Source organism: Mauremys reevesii, unplaced genomic scaffold, assembly GCF_016161935.1.
Source record: "Mauremys reevesii isolate NIE-2019 unplaced genomic scaffold, ASM1616193v1 Contig35, whole genome shotgun sequence".
Lineage (NCBI taxonomy): Eukaryota > Metazoa > Chordata > Testudines > Geoemydidae > Mauremys > Mauremys reevesii.
The window spans coordinates 133,033-149,599 of NW_024100846.1; the positions used below are offsets into that span (position 1 = coordinate 133,033).

Below are 16,567 nucleotides of genomic sequence, written 5' to 3' on the forward strand. Positions count from 1 at the left end.
ATCATGGGGGACTTTAACTTCCTGGATATAGATTGGGAAACAAATGCTAGTAATAATAATAGGGCTCAGCTTTTCCTAGACGTGATAGCTAATGAATTCCTTCATCAAGTGGTTGCTGAACCGACGAGGGGGGATGCCATTTTGGATTTGATTTTGGTGAGTAACGAGGACCTTGTTGAGGACATTGTTGTAGGGGACAACCTTGGCTCGAGTGACCATGAGCTAATTCGTTTCCAAATAAATGGGAGGATAATCAATAGTGCATCTGAGACTAGGGTGTATGATTTCAAAGGGCTAATTTTACTAAATTAAGGCGACTAGTTAGGAAGTGGACTGGGCTAACATATTTAGGATCTAAGGGCAGATGACGCCTGGGGTTACTTCAAGTTGAAGTTGCAGGAGTTGTCAGAGGCATGTATCCCGAGAAGGGGAAACGGCTCGTAGGTAGCAGTTTTAGACCGAGCTGGATGAGCAAGCGTCTTAGAGGGTCATTAAGAAAAAGCAGAAAGCGTGCGGGAGTGGAAAATGGGAGGGATCAGCAAGGAAACCTACCTTATTGAGGTCAGAGGGTGCAGGGAAGCTGTGAGAAAGGCAAAGCGACGAGTGGAGATGGATCTAGCGAAGGGGATTAAAACCAATAGCAAACGGTTTTTAGCCATATAAATAGGAAGAAAACCAAGAAAGAAGAAGTGGGACCGCTTAAAACTTTAAATGGAGTGGAGATTAGGGATAATCTTGGAATGGCACAATATCTGAACGAATACTTTGCCTCGGTCTTTAATGAGGCTAATGAAGGGCTAAGGAATAGTGATAGAGGGACCGATGGGAATGAAGATATGGGGGTAGACATTACGGTAGCTGAGGTAGAAGCCAAACTGGAACAGCTTAACGGAAGTAAATCGGGGGGCCCGGATAATCTTCATCCTAGAATATTAAGGGAATTGGCGAGGGATATTGCTAGCCCATTAGCGATAATCTTTAATAAATCCCTAAATTCGGGGATTGTACCGACTGACTGGAGATTAGCTAATGTAGTTCCTATATTCAAGAAGGGAAAAAAAGTGACCCGGGAATTATAGGCCTGTTAGTCTAACATCTGTAGTATGCAAAGTCATGGAAAAATCTTAAAAGAGAGAATGGTTCGGAGCATGAGGCCGATGGCAACTGGGATAGATTACAGCATGGATTTACGAAAGGTAGATCGTGCCAAACCAACTTGATCTCCTTCTTTGAGAGAGTAACAGATTTTTTAGACAAGGGAAATGCGGTGGATCTCATATATCTGGATTTCAGTAAGGCGTTTGATACGGTACCGCATGAAGAATTACTGGTTAAATTGGAAAAGATGGAGATCGAAGTGAAAATCCAGAGGTGGATAAGGAGCTGGTTAAAGGGGAGACTGCAGAGGGTAGTATTGAAGGGGGAACTGTCCGGTTGGAGGGGGGTTACCAGTGGAGTTCCTCAAGGCTCGGTTTTGGGTCCGATTTTATTCAATCTATTTATTGCTGACCTGGGAACCAAGAGTAGGAGTGGGCTGATAAAGTTTGCGGATGACACCAAGTTGGGGGGTATTGTCAATTCGGAAGAGGATCGGGATATTCTCCAGGGAGATTTGGATGACCTTGTAAACTGGAGTATTAGTAACAGGATGAAATTCAATAGTGAGAAGTGTAAGGTTATGCATTTAGGGATGTCTAACAAGAACTTTAGTTATAAGCTGGGGACGCACCAGTTGGAAGTAACGGAGGAGGAGAAGGACCTAGGAGTCCTGGTTGATCGCAAGATGACTATGAGTAGGCAATGTGATGTGGCCGTTAAAAATGCTAATGCGGTCTTGGGTTGCATTAGGCGAGGTATTTCTAGTAGGGATAAGGAGGTGCTAGTCCCCGTTATATAAGGCGCTGGTGAGACCTCATTTGGAGTATTGTGTGCAGTTTTGGTCTCCCATGTTTAAGAAGGATGAATTCAAACTAGAACAGGTACAAAGAAGGGCCACTAGAATGATCCGAGGAATGGAAGGCCTTTCGTATGAAAGGAGACTTGAGGAGCTCGGTTTGTTTTCCTTAACCAAAAGAAGGATGAGAGGAGATATGATTACACTCTTTAAATATATCAGAGGGATAAATACCAGGGAAGGAGAAGAATTATTTCAGCTCAGTGCTAATGTGGACACGAGGACGAACGGATATAAACTGTCAGTCAGGAAATTCAGGCTTGAAATTAGACGAAGGTTTCTAACCATCAGGGGAGTGCAATACTGGAACAGTCTACCGAGGGAAACAGTGGGGGCGAAGGACCTCCACGACTTTAAGATTAAGCTAGATAAGTTTATGGAGGGGATGGTATGATAGGATAACGGGCTTAGTCAATAGGTCAATTATGTGCCTGGTATGATGTAACCTTTTCCAGAGGGTTTGGCTGGAGAGTCTTGCCCGCATGCTCGGGGTTCAGCTGACCGCCATATTTGGGGTCGGGAAGGAATTTTCCTCCAGGGAAGATTGGCTATGGCCCTGGAGGTTTTTCGCCTTCCTCCGAAGCATGGGGCAGGGTTCACATGATAAGGAGTGGGTGGATCGGCTTATGTGGCCTGCATCTTGCAGGAGGTCAGACTAGATGATCATAATGGTCCCTTCTGATCTTGAATTCTATGATTCTATGATTCTATGATTCTATGATTGAGGGTTGGACGGAGAGCGGGACAGATGGAGAGCTGCAGGGACGGATGGTGACGTCACAGGCTGGACTTGTGATGGGTTCAGCTCATGGCCGCTGGCCCTGTCATCTCCTGCCCCCATCTGCCCGTCTGACTCTGCCCCTGTCTCTCACAGACAGCACTCAGCAGAGTCTGGCTCTGTCGTTACACTGGTGCCTACATCCAGTGCGCACCTGTGTGTTATGTGCTCCTGGAGAGCTCAGGCAGGGACAAGCGTGCGGCTCACGGCTGCTGAACCAGCTACTCCAAAGCCTGCCACAGATCTCCCCCTCCTTGGGCAGCAAGACCCTGGCCGGGGGGGTTCCCTGTCCCTGCTCGCTGCCCAAGCAGCCTGCTCAGCACAGAGACCGAGGTCACCTGCTTCCGCCCAGCCTCTAGCTGGAGCTGCTCCAGCCCCGAATTGCTGGTATCCAGCCTGGCCGGAGTTGGTGCAATGTCCTAGTGGAGTCCGTTCTTTCTCCCCGGTAGATGACGATTTTCCCCACTGCAGTTAGTTGCTCTTTCTCTGCTTCCCCATAGACCTTCCCCACTGATAGTGACCCCTGCTGGCCAGGCACGAGAGTGTCCTGTAGGGGGCCTCCTTGTAGGAGCAGTGACTCCTGGTGGCAAGGGGCAGCAATGCCTGGCTTGTATCCCCCCTAGCATTGCTGCAGCGACCCCTGGTGGCCACTGAGGGCAGTTGCCTATGTGACCCCACCACTGCCATTGTGCCTGTGAGCGCTGGTGGGTAGGTGAGGCAGGGCCCTGTATGTATATCAGCCATTGGGGCAGTGCCCTCTGCGTATCCCACTCTCATCTCGGTGACTCGTGTTGCCCAGGTGGGGCAGTCCCTTGTGTGTATTTACTCCCCCCAACCCCTGCTTTGGGCCAGTGACCACTGGTAGCCAGAGGAGTCAGTGCCTGAGGTGTGTTCTTCACCTCCCCCAAGGTGGCAGGGTGCCTGGGTGGCCGTGTCAGGCACTGCCCTGGGTATCTTCCAACCCCTTTGTGGCAGTGAGCCCTGGTCCTGGTGTGTGTCACTCCCCCACTAGGGATGTGCACTGGTGGCCAAGTATGGCAGTGCCCTGTGTGTAGCCGCCTCCCTCTCCCACCCAGCCCTGGGTGACCAGATAGAAAGTATGAAGAATCGGGATGGGGTGGAAGGTAATAGGCACCTACATAAGAAAAAACCCCGAATATTGGGCTGTCCCTATAAAATCGGGACATCTGGTCACCCTATCCCCTCTACCCCTGTGCCAGATATGGCAGGCACTGATCCCTGGCATCCCCGTGGGGCAATACCCTCTGTATATCCCCCTATTGGGGCAGTGACCCCTGCTGGTCAGGTGGGGCAGTGCCCTGTGTGTGTTTGTCTCCCCTATTTAGGTAGTGACCCCTGGTGGCTAAGTGAGGCAGTGGCCTTTGATTTCCTCTTCTCTCCCCAGCCCCCTCTCTCTCTGGGGTAGGGCCCCCAGTTGGGGCACTACCCGATGTGTATCTCTACTAATTGGAGCAGTGACCTCCCCGTGGTGCCCTGGTGGGGCAGTGCCCTATTGTTATCTCCCTCCCCCTCTCCCCACACCATTGTGGTAGTGGCCACTTCAGGCAGTGGCCTGTTTATCATCCCCCCACACCACCACCACCATTGCAGCAGTGCCCCCTGGTGGCCATGTGCAGCAGTGCCCTGCATGTATCCCCCCAACCATTGCTGCAGTGACCCCAGGTGCCCAGTTTGAGTAGTAGCCTGTGTGTACCTCACCTCTTGGGGCAGTAACGTGTGGGGCCACGTAGGGCAGTGGCCTGTATGTACCATCTCCTCTGGAGCAGTGACCATTGGTGTCTTGGTGCTAAGATGGAGCCACCTCTGGGTTACATGTTGGGGCTGTTTACAGGACAATGGGGACAGGCCCCCCCATTCCAGGAAGTAGGGGAATGTCTGGTGTTCGGAGCAGAGCGTTCCACCTTCTATTGAACTGTGATGTTTTGAGCACCTTTCCCCTGCATGAAGAAGACCCTGTGTGGCTCCAAAGCTGGTCCAGTAACAGCACCTCACCTGCCTTGTATCCCAGCAAGTGACACACACACAAAGGGACTCACACAATCCCAGGAACACTCACACACAATACACTCAGAGGGACATGCTAGCCCAACCCCCAAAGAAACAATCACCCCCCCCAGCCACAGTCACAATCACACCCCCACACACACCATAATATTCACAATCGTGCTCAGAGACACAACTGCACACAGTTCACTCCCACTACTCCAAATACAAAGACCTCCTGCCCCACACAGCATGTGCCAAGGCCTGTGGAACTCACTGCCACTGGACTGCTACCAATGAGAATGATCCCCTCGTGTTGGATCATCTGCTTGGCCCCCTGCCCCCTCTCGGGTTGCACTGTGCGGCGTGACTGGGGATTGTGCAATGGCCCAGCACCAGGCAACGCACAACGAACACCACATGCCCTGCCCTTCCTCACCTGAGCTGCTCTCCAGGTGCATTGGAGCCCAGCACCCCACATCTTGGCACTGGGGGTGAGCTGCAGCCCTCACCACACTCTGCAGCGGGGAGAAGGGTCGGGCCAGCCAGCCCTTGTAAGATGGGGAAATCACTATCAGGGTCGACGGTATGGGGGCTGTGACCTACAGAGAAACAGTTGTCGCGCTGGCAGAGGGCAGCAGAGCATGCACACACACACAATTGCAAACATATGCATGAATCCAGCCACACACACACACACACACACACACGTGTGCTAATATACACAAACACCCGCACAAATCCAGCCCACTCCAACACAAGCCTGGAAGCAAGGGTAGAAGAGCAGGCTGGGGCTGGGTCACTCCACTTCCTGCAGGAAGTAGCCAGCCCCCGTCCCCCATGGAGGCCTGGGACCAGCCCCCCTCTGCTTCCCCCCACGGAGACCTGGGGCCCCAGCCTGCTCTGCTCCCCTGGCTCCCAAACTTGGGGGGGGGGAACCGCCCCACAGCACTAGCTGGCAGTGTGGCTGGGAGCCAGGGGCGTGGACCAGGCTGGGGCTGGGTCACTCCACTTACCATGCAGTGAGTGCAGGGGTGGAGGGGGGCAGGGGCTGGGGCAGAGCAGGGGCGGGGGCCATGGGGAAGAGCCGGGCAGCCCCCCCCCGCAGCAGCTCCCCACCCCAGCTCACCTCCACTCTGCCTTCTCCCCTGAGCTCGCCGGCGCCGCTCCACTTCTCCCGCCTCCCAGGCTTGCGGTGCCAATCAGCTGTTTAGTGCGGCAAGCCTGGGAGGGGAGGAGAATTAGAGCGGGGGGCTGTGTGCTCAGGGGAGAAGACGGAGCAGAGGTGAGCTGGGACAGGGAGCGGTTCACCTGCACGCCCCCCCTTACCTGCTGTGGGCAGCCCTCCCCCCCGCACCTCCCAGCTCCCTGCCCCAGCTCACCTCCACTCCCCCGCCTCCTCTGAGTGTGCTTCTCGGCGCCCCCCAACCACTTGGCACTCTGACTCGGCAGCTGAGAGTCTGTGCAGACATCAGCCCCCCTGCCAGCCCCACAGGCAGCAGCAGTGCCAGCCCCCCAGCACCACAGGGGCATTCAATGCACTTCCTGTGGGGAAATGGCTCCTTGGCGTCCAGCTGCTAGAGTGAGAGCCAGGGGAGAGCAGTGTCTGGCTCACCGTGGGGGAGAGAAGAGACCTGGTGAGTGCAGATCTCCGTCAGCCTCCCCCGCAATGCTGGTCAGTTGTATTGTCACTGTGAGAGTTGGTGCTTCCCTGCAGGGCCGGCCCTAGAGGGGTGCAGGGCCCAGGACAAATCCCCCCCCCCCCTTTCTGTACCACCCACTCCACCCCTTCCCCCAAGCCGCCACTGCTGTCCCATCTCTTCCCGGCCTTCACCTTTGTTGTGTATTTGGTTGTCATGGTTTTTGGTTCCTATGGCAACTGAGCTAGATTATTAGGGGATAGCCCGGCTGGCGTCAGCCAGTTGGGTGAGCTCTGTATCTGTAAATAAAATGGTAGTTTGGTTAGCTGTCTGCTCTAAGGCCTCAAGTGATTTCTTCCTAAACCGACTGCCCCCAAGGATATAACAACCTTCCTGCCCCATTCCACTCCCTCCCCCACCTCATCCCGTCCCTGCTTGTCCCCCTCCCTGCCCAACGCCTCCTGCACCCCACTGAACAGCTGATCACTGGCAGGTGGGAGGTGCTGAAGGGGAAGAGGAGGAGCTTGTCGGCAAGGCTTGTAGTGGGACAGGGGGAGCTGGCTGCCAGTGGGCGCTGAGCACCTATTTTTTCTCTGTTGTTTCTGCAGCCCCGTAGCTCCCATGGAGTCGCTGACTTGGCTCCTTTCACACTCTAGAGAGAGGAGCTGAACCAGGGCTATGGCTGATCTATGGGGCACCAGGTGAGTGGCAGAGGCTTCAGGCGCTGAGAGTTTGCCTGACTCACCAGGGACACAGTGTGAGGTGGTGTCCCAGGGATCTCTATGAAAGGAGCAGAACAGGATTTACTTGGGGGTGGGGAGAGAATTGAGAGTGTCTCAAGGGGTTGTACAGAGGTTCCCCAGTGAGAGACTGGCTAAAACCCAGGCCTCACTGTGAGCAGGATTCGAACCTGCACAGAGGAACCCTATTGGGCTTCAACCCCAACCCCTTAACCACTCGGCCATCACAGCTGCGAGCACAAAATTGCCCCAATGCCAGAGAAACTGGTAAAGAATCCCAATGCCCAGGCATGAAATCATCTGAACTACAGAATTCCCACCACAAACCTGGCTCTCAAAGCACAGGGGGGATTTGGGGTTTGTTCTCTTTGCTTAGCCATGTGCAGTAGCTCATGTTCCAATATGTCTGTTAGTCTATAAGGTGCCACAGGACTCTTTGCTGCTTTTACAGATCCAGACTAACATGGCTACCCCTCTGATACTCCTAGTGACACTCTCCGATGGATCCCCATCCTCCACTCACCGTGAGGTAGGTAGGAGCGGATCATTATTATCCCTACTGGAAAGAGGGAGAAGCTAAGGCTGAGAAAGGGGAATTGACTTGTCTTAGGTCACACAGCCAGCCAGTGGCAGAGTTGGGAATAGGACCCAAGAGCCCTGATCTTGAAACTAACCATCAGATCTTGAATTTCACACATTGAATGACCTGAATAAAGTGCTCTCAGATGAGCTCCAGACTAACAACAGTTCACAGTAATTATTCAGCAAGTATTTGAGGAGAACTGCAATGTTAGAGAGAATCATGAACTGCTCAGAGACCATTAATGCAGAGAAGCAGCAAAAATTGTCAAACATATAACAGGTTATGACTTATTTCCTTGGTCTTAAAAAAGAACAACAAGGAGCTGAATCAGGGTAGAGACTGAGGACGGGAGGCTGAGGGTTCTCACCAGAGAGCCCAAAGGATGGCCCAGGTCACCGGTGGGGATCACTGCCCGAGCACTATTTCAGCCCCACATTTTTGGTGGACCTCCCACAGTGGGAGCTGCAGAGCACTCCCCTGCAAAACACACACACACACACACACACTCACACACTCACTCACTCACTCACTCTCCCTCCTGGTGTTGGGAGGGGAACAGGTGAAAAGACAAAAGAAGCAAGAGACAGAGAAAGGGGGAAGCAGTGGTGAGCTGGACCCGGTTCCCACAGGTTCTCAAGAACCGGTTACTAAAATTAGACCTCCGTGGAGAACCGGCTGTTAAAGGGCCAGGGGGTGGGCAAAGAACTCCAGTCCGCGGGCCGGACCATCCTGTTGCTACCAGGATTCCCAGCTTGGGAGGCTGAGGCTCCTCTGGCCCTTCCTCCGTTTCCCCCCAGCTGCAGCGTGGCCAGCTGCCGGCATCAGCTGGGCAGCTCAGCTGAGCTCCGGAGTTGTCCTGCTGCTTTGAGCTGCCGGCAAGGTAAGGGGGGAGGGGGCGGCAAGCTCTAGGGCTGCTGAGGGGGCAAGCTGCCCCTCCGCCACTACCTCCCTTAAATCAGAACTTTTAATAGGGAACTGGTTGTTAAGATTTTGGCAGCTCATCACTGGGGGGAAGGGATGGATGGAGGAAAAGGTGAAACCAAAAGGACAAACCCTAATGACCCCAGTGATTCTAAGGGACAAAATCCCAGGTGCGCAATAAAATTCTGCCTCCTTAAGCTCGTGTTTTCCATGCCTAGAATTCAATGGTCACCAGATGGATCAGACTGAACAGGTTTCAAACCTCGAGGAGGCTCTTACCTTCTAAACAGGGACTTCTGTTTACTAGTAAAATCACTAAAAGGGAAGGAGAAAACTCGAAAGAGGTTCCTCCTGGCGCTCACGTACCTGAACTCGAATACTCTCTCAGTCCTCAAAGAGAGACCTGGAGAAGGAGACTTGCTGAAGGAAAGCCACAGGGTCTCTGAGGTTTCCCTGGCCCCTCGCCCCTGTCCTGCCTGGCTGATGTCAGCATCTCTCTGTGAGGTCACCACCTCCCCACCACCTTTGACCAATAGTCTGAGGTCCTGCAAAAGGCCTTTGTGATGTCACTGCCACACCCCTCCCTTGCTGTGCTAATGTCCTGCCCCTGGCCAGGCACTTTGCAGGTTTGAGCTACTCCCTGTGGATCACCCCACTCAAGGAGCGTTCGTTCTAGGCAGCAAGCCGGCTAGACAGGAAAACATCAGACGCTGCTCCCAATGCTACACTCCGTTTTTCAGAAATTAGTTGACTTTATGGCCAGAAGAGACCATTAGAGCATCTAATCTGACCCCCTGCATATCACAGGCCTCCTGTATGACACAATAGCTACTTTTGGGGCAAACACATTCCAGAAAGGCGTCTAGTCTTCATTAAATGATATCAAGAGATGGAGAATCCACCACTTTCCCTAGAAGACATTTTTCTCCAGCCCTCAGAACATTTGGTGGCTCTTTGCTATTGAACGAGCTCAACCTGTTTAGCTTATCAAAAGAAGATTGAAAGGTGATTTCATTGAAGTGTTGAAGGGCCTTAATGGAGAGAAAATATTGGGTATGAAAGGGCTCTTTAATCGAGCAGAGAAAGGCATAACAAGACCCAATGGCTGGAAGGTGAATAGAGACAAATTCATATTACTACTAAGGCACAAATATTTAACTGCGAGGATGATTCACGACAGGAACAAGCTCCCAAGGAAAGTGGTGGATTCTAATTCTAATTCCTTATGAATATTCTGTGTGTTTGTGTCTGCAGGGGAGGAACATGCTCTATGGCCAGAGGACTCTATTCCTCCAGCCTGCAAGGACAGAGGGGATGTCAAGGAGTTGCTCCTTCAATCCCCCCCACAGAAAGGCCCTTCTTAGGAAAGGCAAAATCCTGGAGAGAAAGAGTAACACTGAACAAGACTCCAGAAAGACAGATTTTTATACTCACAGTAAGAAGTTTTTCATCTCACCAGGGACTTGAACCCTGGACCCTCAGATTAAAAGTCTGATGCTCTGCCAACTAAGCTAGCCAGGCTCACATAGGAAAAGTATAAGTTGGTGCAGAGGTAAAGCTAGTCAAGAAAAATCGAGACGGCCACAATAGGGGAAACCTGCTGCTCTCTCTCTCTTCCCAGCCCTGGCTTGGCTGGGTATTAGTGCTGGTTAAAAAGACGGGAAAATATCGGCATCTACCATCCTTTCATAGCTGTACAAGACTCAGGCACAATACAGAGGTGCTCATCTGCAAGTGCCGAATGGTTGGATTGGCTAATGCAGCCTGTAGACGTCCAGGGCACTCTGGGATATAGAGCCAAGTGTCCATCACCATCATTATTTCAAAGGGATAATGATAATGGTAGCAAGGTTCACAACTGACTCAGCAGTTGCATACAAAGGTGCACGTTTGGCAGTTACATTGGCTCAGGTTGGCCACCCCGGTCTAGATGTAGAAGTTACAACATTTAAACTGGAAAGAGGGGCCAATTTCCCCATCATTTCCCACCTTTACATCCAAACACGATGAAGGTAGCAGATAGAGCCAGAGCAGGTTGTCTATGGGATCAAGTATATGCAGAGTATCCTCGACAGAGGTTTGTTCAACCTGTTCTTAAAAACCTCTGAGGACAGAGACACCACAGACGCCTTTGGGAGCCTATTCCAGAGCTTAACTGCACTCAGAGTCTGACATTGGTGAAGTAGGAGGCTGAGAAAAACAACACTGGCTATCAGAAAAAAACAACCTTCCCTAGTGCTTTAAGCAGTAGGTTCTGTTGTTTTAACAGCCATGGCCTGGGTTCAATTCCCCCTAAAAACCGGAAGTTTTTCAATGAAAATCTCCATTCATTTTGCATTTGAAATGGAAAGGCAAAGAGGGCTTCTTGTCCTTATCAACAAGGCAAAGAATGGCTTTTTGCTCAGTAAATATTTTTAAAAGGCGCTGACTCGACCTGAAGATCTCATTTCATTTGTATTTACTATGGAATGATTCTCTCTAGGATAGACAGAAATTCTTCAGCTAGACTCGGATTCCCCGGGAATACGAGAAGCAATTGTGTCTAACACCTGCCTTTTTTGGACAACAGTGATGTCCAAGTTTTCCATGGACATTTCCTTTCAGCACCTCAGGCCCCATCCAACAATACAAGAACCTGAAATGCACAGAAAGTTTCTCACCATAGGATTCAGTGACCAGGCCGGGGGGGAAGTTTTGCCATTTGAAGATGTTTGAATTCCCTCCAACTTCTCTCATACAAATGCTGAATAGTTGGTGGTGTAATGTTACAGGAGAGGTTGAAATTAGGCTATTTTGTCAGACAGAAGACAGTGATTGTGTCAGGAGTGGGATGTGAATGTGCACGTACATGTGGAGCCTAGAGCAACAAATGACAGTGTTAGAGGGCTTATTCCTTCACCCTCTTACTTCCCTGGTCCTTCTCGCATGACCAGAGAGCAGCAATACCCAAAGTCCAAAGGCGCAAACAATTCGATGTTTATTGGGGGCGAACGTCCAGCAAGCATGATTCCAGTTTCCTTCCTTAGTGTCCCCCTTCCCAGCTCTGACACCACAGAGCCTTGTCTGTGTCCCTGTTTCTGTTCCCATCCCCTCTTCCCATTTCCCCCTGTAGCAAAACATGATCCCAATTCCCCATCCCCAGTCCCTGTTCCCATTTCCCCCCCCCCGCCTTCCTGACTGACTGCAGACTATATAGTAAAACCTGAGTTTTGCTTAGCTATTCCTTAGCCAATCATTTTACTGAAATGTAACTAACCAATCCTAATATACTGTAACGTGATTATCTAACCAATTATATTCCACCACCTTCATTGGTTTACACCCAACAAAATGAATTATACAGCAGACAGAAACAATCACAGAACCAGACAGAGACCATGCAAATAAACATACAAAACAATACAGAAGGGAGGATTCCACAACTACATCTATACAGACATAAGGGTTTTCCAGCTGCGTCTATTGATAAGTGAGTTCTTGCCAGACAGGATGCTACCAAACTAAGTTTCCCTTTCTCTGGAGGTGATGGAATATCAGGACAGGATTGTATTCCTCACAGCCCAATAGCACCTTATTTCAATGTGACTAGGTGGGAATGTGTGAATGTGACCATACACTTCCCACCTTATGGCTGCCTTTGCTGCTTAGCCGAAGAACCAGGCCTCAGACTGTCACAGTAAGAGAAGGCCATTACACAGACAGACAGTGATTTTTTATTCTCTCTTTTATATCTTTATAACTAGCTAAGTGATCAAAATACACCTAAATTCTTAAAGTACAGGCCTTTGCAGACTGGCCTGAATATCTGTATCCTAACAGTCCTCGAGGTCAGGCAGACTCTGGGTAAGGGGGTGGGGACTCAGATCCTTCCACAGGCCAATTCCACCAGGGTCATGTATAAACCAGGGAAGTTTGCCACAATAGCCAGACCAGATGCCCCCTGTACACTTGTGCTCTGTCCTCATTGCTTCTCTGTCTCTCTTCCCCTCATCTCTGCTGCTCCCCCTCTGGGCTTTCTCAGCACCTGGCCCCACAGCGCTTCCTGGCAGCAAGAGACTGCGCTATCTGCACCTGCAGCCTCTCTCCTGATTGCTAAGGAAAGGAACCTTTCCAGGAAATGGCCACAGCTTCTGGGAATCCCTGTGTGGCTGTGAACAGAGTTTGGCTCCTGGCACAAAAGGCAACTTAAAAGCTGAGCGCCCAGACAGGGGCTTGAAGCCTGGACCCTCAGATTAAGAGCCTGATGCTCTACCACCTGAGCTACCTGGGCTTGTTAGGAAAGCGCTTCACCATTCACCTCAACAGTGATTATCCCAGTGTGCAGGCAAGAGTGAGCAGGCAGGCAAAAGAGAGGCAAAAAAAGTCCCAGGAACCCCTCCTCTTTTTCTGCACAGCCACTGCCTGTCAGCAGGATTCCCCCTCCTCCTCCTCAGGGAGACTAAATCTCTGTGCCTAGACAGCCGGTCCATCCGCTGCACCTCAATCCCCCATGACCGAGCCTCCCTGCCAAAGCCCCGCACCTGGCCCCATACAGTTAAGTCTCACGTGTCGCTGGTGTTAGGCCTGAATAAAGATGTAGCACAAAAACCAGTTATGTCAATCTGACTGAAGTCAGCATGTTTCATAAAGCCCTGGGAAAAAGTGAGATACGAAAGGGAGGTGCATTCCTCAAGTTACCAGCTGCGTTAACTCCTGTCTTCCAGTGTCTGGTGCTTGGCAACTATGCTGATAAGAAAGTTGCTGGGGCATCACAACTTGCTTACATTATAAAGAAAGACAGATGTGCTTTGTTATTAGGGTTTGTTACTAACCAAAGGGGGGTGGGATATGGGTTGTGTGAAGTGAATAATTTATGACGTAATAAAACTGTCTATATAAGCTAATACTAAGCTGTAAAGGGGGGGCTGGTTCTTTTCGGATACGAGCTGTTCTTTACTGATACGTGCACTTATCAATAAAGAACTTTTGTTTTGGACCTTGCTGGTGTTGTCTGTAACTCTGCGGTCAGACAACGAACTTCGCTGTTGGGGTTCGAGTCCCCGACACTGGGAACTTAACTTCTTGTGCCCAGAGAGTCTCGGCCCCCTCAGCAGATGACCTGAGAAACACAGTGTCCGGCTTTTCCAAAGAAGTGTTTAGACCCCCTCATCATGTGGCCTAAAGGATAAGGCATCTCCCTGTGGATCGGATGATTCAGGATTTGAGTCCCCTCGTGGTTGTGCTCACTTTGTGCTGCAAGTCCTGCTGCCTTCAGGGCTGGAACCTCTTCTTGGCCGCTCAGGCCAATGCTCTGGCTTCAGCTAGAGCCCCGGGAAGGAGTTGGGGGTTGGGTGTCACAAAGGCTGGGGCATGAGCCCCATGTGCTTCCAGTCTCACCTTTGCCCTTCCTGACTTGCCAAAGAAAATGGGCGGCTCCACTTCCAAAGTCAGCACCATGAGTGGGAACGGTCAGAGGCCCCACCAGGGGGGCTGGCCCTGCTTTCCTACCCTCTTCTGATGTTGGCCACAGAGCATCAGCAGCCGCCCTGCATGCTGGTCTGTGGGTGGCCTTCAGTGGGGTTCAGCACAGCAGGGAGCAGGCTGGCCCTGTGGCTGTCTGCTGGCCACACATAGGCATGGTCCTCTCCTCCTCTTGCCCTGGCCTCTGTGGCTTTTAAGCCTTCCCTTGGAGCTGTCAGCACCAGCCGCCTCTGCTCTAGGTGCCAAGAGGAGGAGAGGTGCTGGGCTTCCGCCTGCCCAGCCCTGACTATGAAGCCTGGCCCTGGCCCTGCTTCTTTCAAGCACCAGGTGGGCAAGAGGGAAAGCACAGTGGCAAGTGCCAGACTTGTGGGCACCAGGTGAAGCCGTGAGAATCCCAACCCTCAGGTGTCAGTTCTAGAGCCCTGACCCATCCAGCAGGAGGGGAAAAAATGGCTCTTGCAGAGCTGGAGACAGGGAAGTGGAGCAGTGTGAGCTCCAGGGCTTTACCACAATGTCCCACTGAGATTTGAACTCACATTGCAGGATTCAGAGTCCTGACTGCTGCCTGTTACACCATGGGACCAGCTCATTCGGCTTTCTCTGGCCATCAGTGACCCTTATGGGGCCTGCTCAAGTAAGGGACTGTTGGCCCCTTATTAAAGCTTAGTGGGGATTTTGGTTGGCTAGTTCCCTGTCCCAGTAGAAGGGGGAAGGGCCAATGGGAAATCAGGACCCTGAGACTGACAGTCCCCAGGGGCAATGGGGAGAGGCCAAAGCTCCAAGTTAGCTGCACTGACAGGCCAGGCAGTGTAATGAGGGAGTCACCAGGCCAGGGGGTCCCATCCTCCCTGGGAGCTGGAACTGCCTGGGCCAGAGTGGGGCGGAGCTAAGGAGAGAGCAGGAGCCTGAGAAGAGCCAGGGAGCAGAGCTGGGCAGGTGTAGTGCCAGAAACTGCTCCCAGTAGGACTTTGCTACCTGTAGCAGTTACTGAGACCTGAGGTTGTTCTTATTTGCTGACTTGTCCTAATTGGCTAAAACTTGACAGTGGTGGGGGATGGAAGCATAAAGTCTTCGTCCTCCAAACGACCCTGCCTGGTGTCCATCTGTATCTATTACCTCTTAACACCGGATTGTAAAAAAATAGAGTGAGGTCATTTAAACATCATTTATTTTGCAGCTTCATTTACTATGCTAACAATGTAGCATCCTGACACTGATACTTTTGCCCATGTGCCCTGTGGGTTGGATTCATTTTAGTGGGATGTGGGACATGTGCAGGATAATTTAAACTCTTAATTTCCTTATGGTTTCCCTGCAATATACTTTTCTGCTGGTGCGATTTCTGACCATTGCACGTCTATTGTATTTATTACAATAGCACAAGTAAGTCACACAAGTGACATAGTCTAGGGGTTTGGCTACACTTGCAAGTTAGAGCCCATTAAAGCAGCCCCGGGTGTCCTAACTCCTGAGGTGTCCACACTGGCAAGGCACATGGAGCACCTGGGCTCTGCAGCTGGAGCGCTCTGGGTAATCCACCTCCATGAGAAGTATAAAGCTCGCTGAGCCCTGCTGAAACGCCCGGGCATCAGTGTGGACGACGTGTTGCATCACTGCACTATGTTTGGCATCAGGAAATGTCCCATAATCCCCTGAAGTCAAGTGCCCACTCTGGTCATTGTTTTGAAATCGGCTGCAGGCATGCGGATATCCCCTTTCAAAGCTCCGTTTCTGACAGCTGGCTGCTTATCTGCTCTGGGACAAAGCAAACATTAGTGTGGAATGCTTATTTCCTGGCTGAGGCGGCGGCCTGCCAGGGAGCTCCCCGGCACCTCTGGCTGCCTGGGCTGAAGGCAAGAGGCAGGCCTGGGGGTGGTGAGGGCCTCTTGTCCCGTAATGAGGCCGCAGTGCTTCCTGGTTCCCCTTTTCCCACCCACACCGGCAGGCGGCTGCTGCGGGAGAACACGAGGGAGGCTCTGGGGGCGCTAGGCAGCGCTGTGTGGCTGTCAGGGGAAAGACCCTTCTTCTCTAAAGATGGCTGGCAGAAAGGTGGTGCTCAGCTCTGTAAGCGACCTCCCCAGTAGCCTCGCTGCCAGGGGATGCAGACATTTCTGTAAGGTGCAGAAAGAGGTTATTTGGCTTCCAAGTTAATATGAGAAATATGCATTTAGGAGATTGAATTTCCATTTTTCCACAGCGCCCCAGTGGCCTAATGGACAAGGCAATGGCTTTCTAAGTCAGAGATTGTGGGTTCAAGTCCCATCTGGGGTGAAAAACTGCCTCTGTATTGCAAGGAAACCTTAGCCTTATTTTCACCAAGAAAGCTGGGAGATGTTTGAACACAAAATATTGGATCTTGGGGAAAATGCCCCAGAAATGGGCATCTTGACAAATGCTTTCTAAACCCCTCAGTAGCAAACAATTAATGCTAGTGTTTGTCTGAGACTAGAGGGAAGAGGAGTGTTTACTCCCACACCTCAGTGAGTG

General features: G+C 51.5%; 2 non-coding genes across 2 annotated transcripts; one reads left to right on the forward strand and one right to left on the reverse strand.

Moving 5' to 3' along the window:
- Window positions 1-12,817: 12,817 nt before the first annotated feature.
- TRNAK-CUU lies at window positions 12,818-12,890 on the reverse strand. The gene has a single exon. It is a non-coding gene; the product is annotated as a tRNA-Lys (tRNA).
- Window positions 12,891-16,278: 3,388 nt separating this feature from the next.
- On the forward strand, window positions 16,279-16,351 carry TRNAR-UCU. Its single transcript has one exon. It is a non-coding gene; the product is annotated as a tRNA-Arg (tRNA).
- Window positions 16,352-16,567: the final 216 nt, after the last annotated feature.